Raw genomic sequence first — 11,194 nt, forward strand, 5'->3', positions numbered from 1 at the left:
CTCAAGGAAAGTGTATGTTTTGCAGAAGGCAGCTGGATTGTTCTGGTATTTATACTTCCCTTAGGACAGCTTTTCTGTCAGGTGCTATGAAACAGTGCTGATACTTTCAGGGCCTCTTATAGAAAGAGGAAGCATAGGATTTCAACAACAGATAAAACTATTTAATCCTCAGAATAAAAAGAAAATAACCTAATTCACAGGTAGCCTAATTCCTGAATAGTCCACGGTATTCAAATATTTGAAAAGGGACTGTGGGTCATCAGTTGTACAATGTCAAGTCTTAACACCTTAAATTGAATAAGTACTTTAATTTTTCTCTCTTTGAAATGTAGGCACTCCAGTTATCAGATTTTCGGTTTGTCTTTTGGCAAGTGCTTTAGGTAGGACAGGGCATTCCTGGAGGACTGAGAGAGTGAAGATTGTGGGTGAAGATGAGCTGTTCCCACCCTTGCTGGGCTGTCCCAGGCAGGGAGTATGCCTGATCTAATGTAATGTACCTGTCATCAGGCTCATTAGCTCGGGCTTGGCAGTGGGCTGAATGCAGGCACAAACAGCCTCCTTGGCTTAGGGAGCAGGCAGAGTGTGTGCACATCTGCCTGCAATATGCCACGTAGACGCTGCTCTAGTTTTGTGAATTTTTATGTGTTCTAGCTGTCCCATTGATGAGTTTTTCACTCTGGGGATGGAAACACCAGGCTTTGGGTAGGCCTGAGGGTGGGTGAGCACTGCGGTCTTGACTGTCTTCCACCTTATCCCTCTGCTAAAGAAACCTCTAATACTACACAAAGCGTGAATTTTAAGTACAAAATCAACCAAATCAGGTCACGTCTGAACATGGGACTTGTAAAAGGAGCTGAGGATGAATCCTGCCAATGGAGCTTGGCTTCAGGGACTTTGGGATGTGCAGGAGGAGTGTTTGCCTGCTCCATGTGAGGGCTGTAGGCTGCCACTTGCTCAGAAACGTTTAATATTTATGTGCTACCGTAGCATGGGGCATCATCTAAGGAGGCTGAACAGCACAGCGTGACACCATTGCCCCTCCCTGGAAGGAAGCAGAAGTCTGGATGTTGGCACACGTGCACAGTCCGTGTTTAGGTGCAAGGTACTCTCTAAAGGGCTGTTTTCATTCCCCCTCCAAACAGAAACTCGGCGAAGGATTTGCGAAGCTGCGGACGGCGCGAGAGGCTCCGTCGGACTGCGTGTGTCCCCCAGGTAGGTGCCAAGGTACCCGCACTGCCACACCACCCCGGGGCCACCTGCCCGCTGCCCACACCACTGAGCTCCTCCTCTCCTGTTCTAGGTGGTCCTTTTTATGGAGGAAAATGTGTTAAGAAGTGTTTTTTCCCGAGCTGAAGCACTCTTGTGCTGGAGACTGTGAACGTCTCCCAGTGCCTTGCTTTGGCCCGTTTACAGATCAAGGAGTTTGAGGTTTGGACAAAAGCAACATTTGGGTATAAGAATGAAAGAGTGAAGAACTTGACTGGGTTGTGAGCCCTGGGTGTTGGGCCAAAACATTTTAGAAGTAGTAACAGAATCACCCGGGCTTAATGCAAGTGTGATAATTAAAAGCTGCAGCCGCTCTGCCTTTTCGGAGGGCAGCGACTTCTTTTGCTGTAGGAAAGCTGTCACCGATTGTTTAAATTTCCTCCCAGAGTTTAATGAACTCCTAAAAGTGTTAAAACTTCCTTTTCTGCTATAGAAGTGCGCGCTCCTTGGAAACAATAAACAGCTTAGATTAGTTTGTAAAGAAACGTCATTTATAGCAATGTTCTGTGAAGTGCTCTGCTGTCACACTGAAGGGTACAGTGGCTTAGAGCTCGGGCACTTCGAGCTTTTATTTTCTTTCTTCCTTTTCACAAAAGTAGCGAAAGATGAGTGAAAGATGTGCAGTGTTTTGATGCGGGAGAATTAAGAGACGTGTTACAGCTGAGAGTCCCATTCTAGTTTTAAAGAAAATAAACAAACAATAAATGCTACCTGGGGTTGGCAGAAATAAGCAAAGGGGCAGGGTCAATTTTTCCTGCCACCTTGGCTACAAATCCTACCAAAACACACGGTTTTTAGTTCATACTCACAAGAGAAAAAAAAGAAGAAAAAAAAAAAGAATTAAAAAAAAAAAAGGCTTCTCTCCCCTCCCCCCCAACAAGATTATGTTTAATCTCAGAAACATTTCACTAATGATGCTCTTAAATGCATTTGCTGTGTTTCTGGTGGAAGGCTCCCTGTGTGCCTCACTGCCTGGTAACAAAATCCAGCTGAGAAACAAATCCTGCTTATTTTCCATTCTTTACGAGGTGGTCAAATCAGATTTCTCTCTTAGGATGCACAGACCCAACAAGTCCACTCATCTCACGGGACTCTGGGGCTGTGTCTTCCCCTGGTCTGGGCAAACAGGGCTCTACTGGTGTGCTTAAGCGGTCAAGAGGCTTTTCCTTTGCTCTTCGGAAAGCAATTGGGATTGAAGAGGCTTCTTTTGTCCAGGAAAGTCCCAATTCTGTTCCGGGTCACTGGGTTGCTGGTTACTGGGGGGAAGAGAGGAAACAAAGGTTTTCCCACGTGCTGATGAAATGCTGGTTACAGTCATTAGTAACGAACGTCAAAGTAATTTGTGAGCCGAGGGAAGGAGAAGTGATTTCCTGGTGGGTAGGAAATGTCCCATCGGTGGCTGCTCCTGGCCACCGCTGTGGGGAGCTGAGGTAAGGATGTGCTGCTGGATTGTCCTGAAGCCTTTTGGCTGTTTTTGAGCAAATCAAAGACAGCTTTAGCTGCCTTTCATTTTTTCCTTCTTTCTCCTGAAAAAGGCTAAATTGCCCTCTGCTCTGTAGTTAAAGAGCTTGGTCTGGAAACGTCTGAGAGCTTGTGGCCCTCACTGGCATTTGCTGCTGAGCTATGCCAGGTTACAAACCAGCAGCTAAGCTTCAGTTTGCCACTGCTCTGAAAAAGCAGCTCCCGGTGAAAGGACAATTTCCTTGTGGAGGGGCTGGGGAGATGCTGCCAGCCCCACTCCTGCTTCCCATGGGCAGCTGGTGGGTATCCTGCACACCTGGCCTGGGGGGCTCTCCTCTGCCAATAACCCTGCTAAGCTTAAGAATTCCTCATTACCACTGGCTTTAAAGCAAGCTGTGGAGAGAGAGCCGTGGATGAGGATGCTGTCTGCATTGCGTGGTCCCTCCCTCGGTGCCCCTTGGGACACACAGGACCGGCTGCCCCACAGACCCAGCCGTGGGCAGTGGCAGGAGCAAGCACATGCTCAGGGCTGGCCATGCCAGCTGGGCTTGTTTTAAACAATTTGATTTTTCCTAGAAGTGAGCCAGTTTGGAGGTTGTTTGGATTTGAGGGGGGTGGGGGTTGTTTTTAGGGCACTGTTTTGACACAATTGACTTGCTACACATTCAAGGCAGTTTGGAACAAGATGACAACGATCCACTTAAAAGTTACGTGGGGGTCAAGTTATTCTGACTGCTGAGAAATCCTAAATCACTGCTTGTAAAACGCACGCGAAAGACAAACACCCTTCCTTCCCAGGAAAACCCCCACCCCAAAGTGACCCATTTTGTGCTCCGTGCCCCGCAGGAAGTCACCTATTTGGCTTCAGGGCACAGCTGGGTCGGCTTCTAGAGTGCGACCCTCGGGGCTTTTTGCGGCTGCGGTGGCCGGCAGAGGGGGCCCGGCCGTTTCACCAGGGCCAGGAGAGATGCAGAGATCGCCATCGTCCAGAGAAATCATGGGAGAACGTTTTTAAACACCATCTAGTCCAACTGCCCTGCAGCAATCAGGGACATCTCCAGCTAGATCAGGTTTCTCGGAGCCCTATCCAACCTGACCTTGGAAGTAAAAACAATTTGGGGAGGGAAAAAAAAAAAATAGATAATTAAAACAATATATTTTGAAAAACTTAAAAAATAACTTTTCTGTCTCTGATGTTGAGCATGCTGCAAAAAAGTTGCCTCTGCAGTTGCTCTGAGCATCTGTGTGCTGCTTTGACTTGTTTTGCTTTATTCATTCAAGCAAGGCGATGCGGGGGAGGATGACAACAACTTTGTGTCACTTTGAGTCCTTTGTGGTCTGGGCATTTTTGTGGCCGAGGGAGAGCAGAGCATCCCTGGGGGGGTTGAGGCAGCTGGGCTGAGTGTGGGTCAGGCTCGGGAATGCTGTGTGACAGGCTGGTGACCCCGCTCTGGGGACGAACGTGGCCTTTGAGTCCCCTCAGCTATTTGGGACGGGGCGGCAGCGGTTGGATGCTGCGGGCGCCGGGCAGGGCCAGGACAGGCTGTCCCCATATGTGCTGTCTCGCAGGGAAACAGCAGCTCGTGTCATTGTCATTCCCTAAGCCAGGCCTGTAATACTTTGCAGAGAGGCCCCTCGTCCCCTTGTGCCCAGCCTCCTCCTCTGGTGGGACCCTCCCAAAGCCTTTGCTGCGGGCTGGCACGCAGCAGGTGCAGGGACGCTGGCGGATATGGCATTTGGGACAGCCTGCTGATGAGCGCTGGGAGGTGGGTGGAAGGCAAGACTAAAACTTCACACTGGTAAACAATTTGTTTATCACTTGTGTGGGCTCTGGCTGCCTTCTCATATTTTTTAGGGATTTTTTTTTTTTTCCTCGCCTTGTAATTTTAACAGTCGTTTAAAACCTCAGGTGCAAAAGGCTCTTGTTCAAGGTGGAATTTGGCATGCCAAAAGTCTTCAATCTCTGTGAGAGCAGATCCCTTGAGGTGCACCATGCTACAGCCTGAGAGCAAATATTTCCTTAAATCCAGTAAAAAAAGGCTTGAACCATCCCCAGTCCGCAGAGCATGCCTTGCCCAGCAGCTGGTCCTTGCTAAATTGTTGACTGAGGGTGTGAAAAGCTCCAGCTCTGTTGGCTGCTCTTGCACTACGTATTTCTACGTATGCATTGTGTTTCCATGCACCTTTTTATTTAACAGTACCTCTGGAGCCTTAACTCCAAATTCCCTGGCCTCTGCATGATGCATATCCCTGTTTTCATCTTGAATTCACGCTGAGACGGTGTCACACGCTTTTGAACGTATGGATATATTACAAAACAGCGTTAAATGCTCAGTGTAGTAATCTGATGTTCCAGCTAATATGTGACAAATATTTCCCAATAATGGCTTGGCAGCAGCAGGAGTGCCGTGGTGCTGCAGCCGGCAGGACAGAGGATTGCTCCATTTCTCGGCAATTCAAACCATGTGTGCTGGGGAAGCCGAGCATTGCAAACCCTCTCTACCTCTGCAGACTCAGCAGCTCCAGAGGCTCTCTTGCTTCGATTATTTATATATTTTTAAATTATTATTATTGCTTTTTTTAATACTTACCTTAACTTTATACCTAGGGATCAGCGTTCTCCAGCTTGTCCTGAGATGCTGGTGTGGCACTTTTTGTGACTTCCAGTAACTTGAAATATCTACTTGATACTTTATTGGTGTAAATGTTGCCTTTTTACTGGTGTAAATGTTGCCTTCAATTGTCACTCAGGCTATCTGCCTTCTCCCCGTGTTGTCTCCGCAGGTAATTAGCACAACAGAATTTCCCTAATTGCTGGAGATCAAGGGAGAGAGGGCTCTTCTGGCTTTGTAGTCCTGACAAATGGCAGATGTTTTCCAGGAGGCCAAATGAGATGCACCCAGCTCTGCTAATTCTGGCTCTTTGTTTTGTGCTCTGCCGTGATAGCAGCTCTGTTATTGCATCTTCAGGGTCTGGGCCTGTAGTGCCACTTTTCTGAGTCCTTCAGGGTAGTTCAAAAGAAAATATATAAAATATTAGCAAGTATTAATTTTTTTTTCTTAAATTAGCAGGGATTTCTGCTTTTCTGGGTTTCTTTGTGTCTACTGGCTTTAAACCTAGGAGGTATTCCTTACACTCACTTCAAGACACCCTTTTCTGCCTACTGAAGTCAAGAAAACTCAGATTTTTTTTCTGTAATTGTTGCGATACAGAGTGAGATAAAGTTAAATCTTCAAGTTTTAAAATGTCTTCTGGATCTCCCTTTGCCTCAGTTTTCTGTACCCTGCCAGTCACTTCTCTTCACCAGGGTTTGCTTTCTCCATCTGCCTTTGCCCGTGGGAGGCTGGGACATTTGGATTATGGATTAGTATAAACAGATTTTTTTTTTTTTTTTTTTACTAAACTTACAAATGTAATCAGAATTCTCTCCTGCACAGAAAAGACTGGGCCCGGATTTTAAAAAATGATCCAGAAGCCAAGTGTTAAAGCATCTAAATAACAAAGAACAACTGGCTGAGAAGGACTTTTGACAAATGGTGCCATTTAAATGCAGGCACTTTATTTCTGTTTCACTTGTTTTCAAGTCTTACTCCTTCAAAAATCCAATCTGCAGACCTTAGCAACTTTTGGAAAAATGCTCTTTGAGCATAGAAATGACTGCTGGCTACCTTCCATCGGCTCCTTCCTGGCGACCATTCCCCAGTCCCTTTTGGATATTTGTGGAAAACCCCAAGGACATCTGGAGCTGTGTCTGCACGCCACATGTGCAGGAGCTGCCAGTTCCTTCTCCCAGGAGCTACCTGGGATGGGCACTGGCACTCTTCATCTTCTCTCTGGAAGGTGCTGGAAAGAGCTGCCATGGAGTGTTGGGCCCCCACCTCATCCTTGGGACCTCAAAGCTTTGGCGTCAGCGTTCTTTATTAATGGAAACCTTTAGGTCAGGGGTTGTTTTCTTGAGTGGTTGCAATAGATGGAGATAAATGGAGGAGAGGGAGTCTTGCTTGGTTTGGCATCTCCTCCCAGATGTGAGTGCCAGCCAGCAACGAGGAAAGGAGCCCAAAGTCCCCCTGGAAAGAGGAATGACTTTCTGGTGGTCCTGTGGGTAGCTGTGTGTCCTGTTGCTGGATGGTGGCAGCAGCCAGGTGTGTCATGGGAGTGTCAGGGGGCTCTGCTCACAGCTTTGGCACTGCCCCACTCCCCTGCTGAAGCTCATGGTGGTGCTGGGAGCTGGAGGCCAGGTGTGCAGCAAAGGGGAGGTTTGAGTCTGGGAATTTGGGGGCTGCTCTCAAACTGTGCTGGCGTGAGGGAGGGCACATCCTCTGTTCCACACCCATCCAAAGAGCACCCTGCCAGATCAGCTGTGTCAGCCAGCAGTGACATTTAACATCCTACCGAGGTGCCTTTAAGTGCTGGATGTGGTCAGGACTTTCTGGGGCAGGAAATAGCACAGTATCAGTGTTATTCCCAGAGCTGCCGGCGCCTCTAACACAGAGGCAGAGCACGAGCTAAAAGGCAGTCTGGCCTCAAAACCACTGTCGCAGGGAAATGGGCTGGAGGCATCTTCCAGTGAGGCTGAGGCAGGATTTATCCTGGTGGTGTTTGGTGCAGCCCCAGCACTTGAACACGAAGGCCTGGAGCAGTACACCAGGAGCCAGCCCATCCCAGCAGCATTTGCCTTTAGACCACTTCAGCAAAAAATAATTAAAACTGGTGACATCAATAGGAGAAGGCTTTGAAAATTTATTTTTTCTAAGTCTGCCAAAGTTATTTTGAGTGTAATGAAAACTACAAAAATAAACCTGATGACCATGCCCTCCACAAGAGGCTCTGTGTAACTTTATCTTTGTCTCGACATATGAAGTCATTTATCCAGGCACAGATATTTTTTGCTGCCAACCCCTTCAGTGCTGCCTTTCCAGAGTGGAGTCTTTGGAGCAGGTTGGTTCAGTGTTCATGGACTGACTCACCTGGGAAGTTCCTGTTAGTTTCCAGTTGTTTTCCTCCTCTTTCTTGTTCAAATGATGGATCAATGACCCCCAAGTGAGCAGCGACTTGGCTGTGCAGAGCTGATATTGAAAACAGGCAGTGCTGGCATGGCTCCTACTGTACCTCCATCCCTCCTCATGGAGCCAGTAGTGCTGTCATCTCCTGTCCAGCCTGGGTGTAACAGAGTGGGAGTGTGTCTCACCCCAGCAGGCCTTAGGTTGAATTTTTCAGTCATGCAGTGTTGACAGAAGCAGGTTTTAGCACAGAAATGATTTGGGGACAGTGAGCTACCACTGATGTACTCCTGAAGCAAGAGCCACTTTTTTCTCCGGTACAAGAAACTCCAGACTGACGTTTCATGACTCACGTTGCACAAACACTCTCTGCACAGAAGGCACCATCACCTGTGCCTGTGGGTGGGGTGGTGCAGGGGACAGCAACCAAAACCAGACTCGAGCAGAGGGGCTGTATAAAAGTTCTTAATCTGCTCTCACTGCACTGAGTGGGTGCAATATCATTCACCAACAGGTACCATTAATTAATCTTCCCTCTGGCCTCTTTCAGGGAGTGCCAGCCCAGACAAAGGCTGGACAAATAGCCCCATCTGCCTCACCAGCTTCTTCTCATGGCTTCCTACTTTGGAAATCCTAGACTATCTATAAAACTGGCAGCTCCTGATTTCCATGACCAGAAACACTTCTCTTCCCCAGTACTATTTGTTTGCTACTGTTTGGTTGCTCCAAGACATAGTCAGTTGTTTGACTTTGTAGGCTGCAGGGACGGTAGGTGTAGTGCCCTTTAACGGATCCAAATATAACTCCATCACCCCTGACACTCCAATAAAGGTTGGAGCAGTGAAGGGCTGAGTGGTACTTAGTTGGCAGCTGGGGTCAAAACATGAGCAAATCTATCAGTAGCTTTTTTTGGTTATTTTACAGACTTCTGGGTTAGACAGTCACTTTCAGCACTTGTTAAATAGAGTTTTCTTGAAGGAAAGTGTTCTGAGTTCCAGCCCCTGAACAGTGGTGTCTTTGCACTGCAAATTTGCTCATGCTTTGACCACCACATTTTCATGGGAGGGAGGAAGGTGAACTGGAGACTGATACCCATAGTGGGCTGTAGCTGAGAGTCCTAACAGGATTTTAAGCAAGTAATTAATTTGCAACAGTTGCTCACTGAGAAGTGTGGCTTGCCTGAATTACAGAGACCAGGGTGTGAATCCAAATACCAGCCACAAGTGTGGATTGCTCATCCCTCCACTACCACCCAAACCAGCGCAAGCCAAGCACTGATCATACCAGCTGTGATCATACTTAAGACTCCAGGTGTTATTTCAGAGAGAAAACTGAGAAAAAAACCAGGAAACTTTTGTCTGTCATTGTCTGCTACCTTTATTGCAGTAGCTGTCTGTCTAGATCAGCAGTAAAATTACTTATCAAGTCTGATACACACAGCACCCTGACCTTGCTCCACAGGAAGGTGCTGTGACACCAGCAGTGTCCTCACATGTGCTAAAGGAGAGGCGGTTCTAACATTGTGTGGTGGGATACTCCTGCACCTCTTTTTCCATGAAGCCAAGCTGGCTGTAGAAAATCACTGAATAGCTATTTTAAAAGCAGCCAGAGTGAAGAATTTGGCCACAAGTTTGTCCATCCATGGTTGTGAGGAGTCTGGAAACAGCATTGCTGCAGTGGTGTCCCTGGGTCCCTTGGCCCAGGGGTGCTGGGTGGGGTGGCAGGGATGCACTGGTGGCTGTATCTGGCTGGAGTTGGTGCTGGATGTGCAGGAACCATCGAATGAACTCAAGGTACACCAGTGTGAGTGACAGGCCCTCGTGGTGATGCACTGCAAGGAGAAGCAGCACGAGGAGACATTCAGTTGCTGATGTTTTTTGCATTGCACCTGTCCCACCATGATTAACTAGACTGTAAAAAGGCTGGATTTCTTTCCTAAATCAGACCCAGGAGACAACAATTCTCATCACTTCCCAGCATGAGCCCAGGGTAACCCCACTCAGCATCCAGCCTGGGGGGAAGCACTGGTCCCTGGAGGCTGTGCCTTCCCGCCCCAGCACGGACTGGTGAGTACGAGCACTTGGGTTAATGCGGATTTACAGGGTGCACTCACGTGGTTAATGACCTAATCAAGCCTCCACCTGTTCTTTGTTGTCACCATCAGTCTGTTTTATCATGTGGCAGAAGAGGCACTGGTGCCAGGATGCCCCTGGACACCCGTCTTTGGCAGGCTGTGCAGCACAATGCGCTTCTTGGGTTTCATCCCTGTGGCAGATGGAGCAAGCTCACGGCCTCGTGTAGGAGCGAGGCACAGGGCTGCTGGAAATGCAGGAATGACAGATCCCCAATGTCCCCCTGCCCTCAGCATGTGCTGGTTGGCTTTGTAAATGTGACCATGGGGGGCAAGGAGAAAAACAGCACGTGCTGGAGGAATTGAGTGTAGCCAGAGGACTGACAGAAGAGTGCTCTGGAGGGTCCATCACTGCTTTGAATGCTGATTTGATGGCAGGAACTCACTTTTTTTCCTACAAATTTGAGCTGGGGATGTGTTTGTGAAAGACCTCACCTTCATCTTGTACTCCATACAGAATCTTGGTTGGGGTAGGGATGTGGGGCTCTGTTGGTTGCAGTTGAAGCTGTTGCTCATGTTTCCGGCTCACTTTTAAATTGGGTCTATTTATGTAATTACATATTGAAGGCATTAAAAGAACTTGGCTTCTACTGAATGGGGGCTGCCCTTGATGATTTATTTTTCACTGTGATTGCAATCATGACAAGACACGAAGGCCAAGAAAAGCCAGTCTTTACCTGAGGCTGGCTGTGTGACACAAATTACTTTTTTACCCACTTGAGCAACTCCACGGCAAGAGCCACTGACTTTGGGACTTTGCTCATCTGGAAGTTTCCTTCAGTGCAAGTTTACTGGGACCATTTATGCCAAGACAGCTCCGGTGGTGGACTTGGCTGTAGCCCATGTGTGATGTTTCCTGTACATTGCAAGAAATCCCACATTGCTCCCTTTGTTTCTGGCTCTCAGTGGCACAACTGTGGATGTTGGATGTACAAGCAACAGAGAGGACATGTGCCCCTGGGTGGACCTATTAAATTCTGTGCTCCACATAAAACTTTTCACCCTCATGTCCCAGCCACTTGGGTGGCTTCTCAGCAAGGGTGACATGGTGCAGAGAGAAGTATTCACAAAGAAAAATTAAATAGGTTTGATGATGTTCCTGACCATCTGTGTGTTTGTGGTCAGACTTCTAAAAAAATACTGGTAGAGATGAGATCTGTCAGTGCAGTACATCTGGAAATGTTTCTTTCTGGCTCGAGTTTGTCTGGGTTTTCTCCCCTTTTTGTGCTGTCTCTGAGCTGTCCCTGTTCATGCTATTCCAGCGCACTCGGTGCAGGAGGATCGAGCAGGTTTGTGCTGCCTCACTGCTCGGAGACGTTGAAGAACTTGGAGGAGA

The 11,194-nt window shown here is 47.8% G+C and overlaps 1 long non-coding RNA gene across 1 annotated transcript; it reads left to right on the top strand.

Moving 5' to 3' along the window:
* The first annotated feature begins 9,673 nt into the window (after window positions 1-9,673).
* On the top strand, window positions 9,674-10,952 carry LOC120759048 (uncharacterized). Its single transcript, XR_005703117.1, has 2 exons — window positions 9,674-9,793; window positions 9,892-10,952. It is a non-coding gene; the product is annotated as an uncharacterized LOC120759048 (long non-coding RNA).
* The last annotated feature ends 242 nt before the right edge of the window (window positions 10,953-11,194 follow it).

The sequence above is a fragment of the Hirundo rustica genome, chromosome 14 (genome assembly GCF_015227805.2).
Source record: "Hirundo rustica isolate bHirRus1 chromosome 14, bHirRus1.pri.v3, whole genome shotgun sequence".
In the NCBI taxonomy this organism is placed as follows: domain Eukaryota; kingdom Metazoa; phylum Chordata; class Aves; order Passeriformes; family Hirundinidae; genus Hirundo; species Hirundo rustica.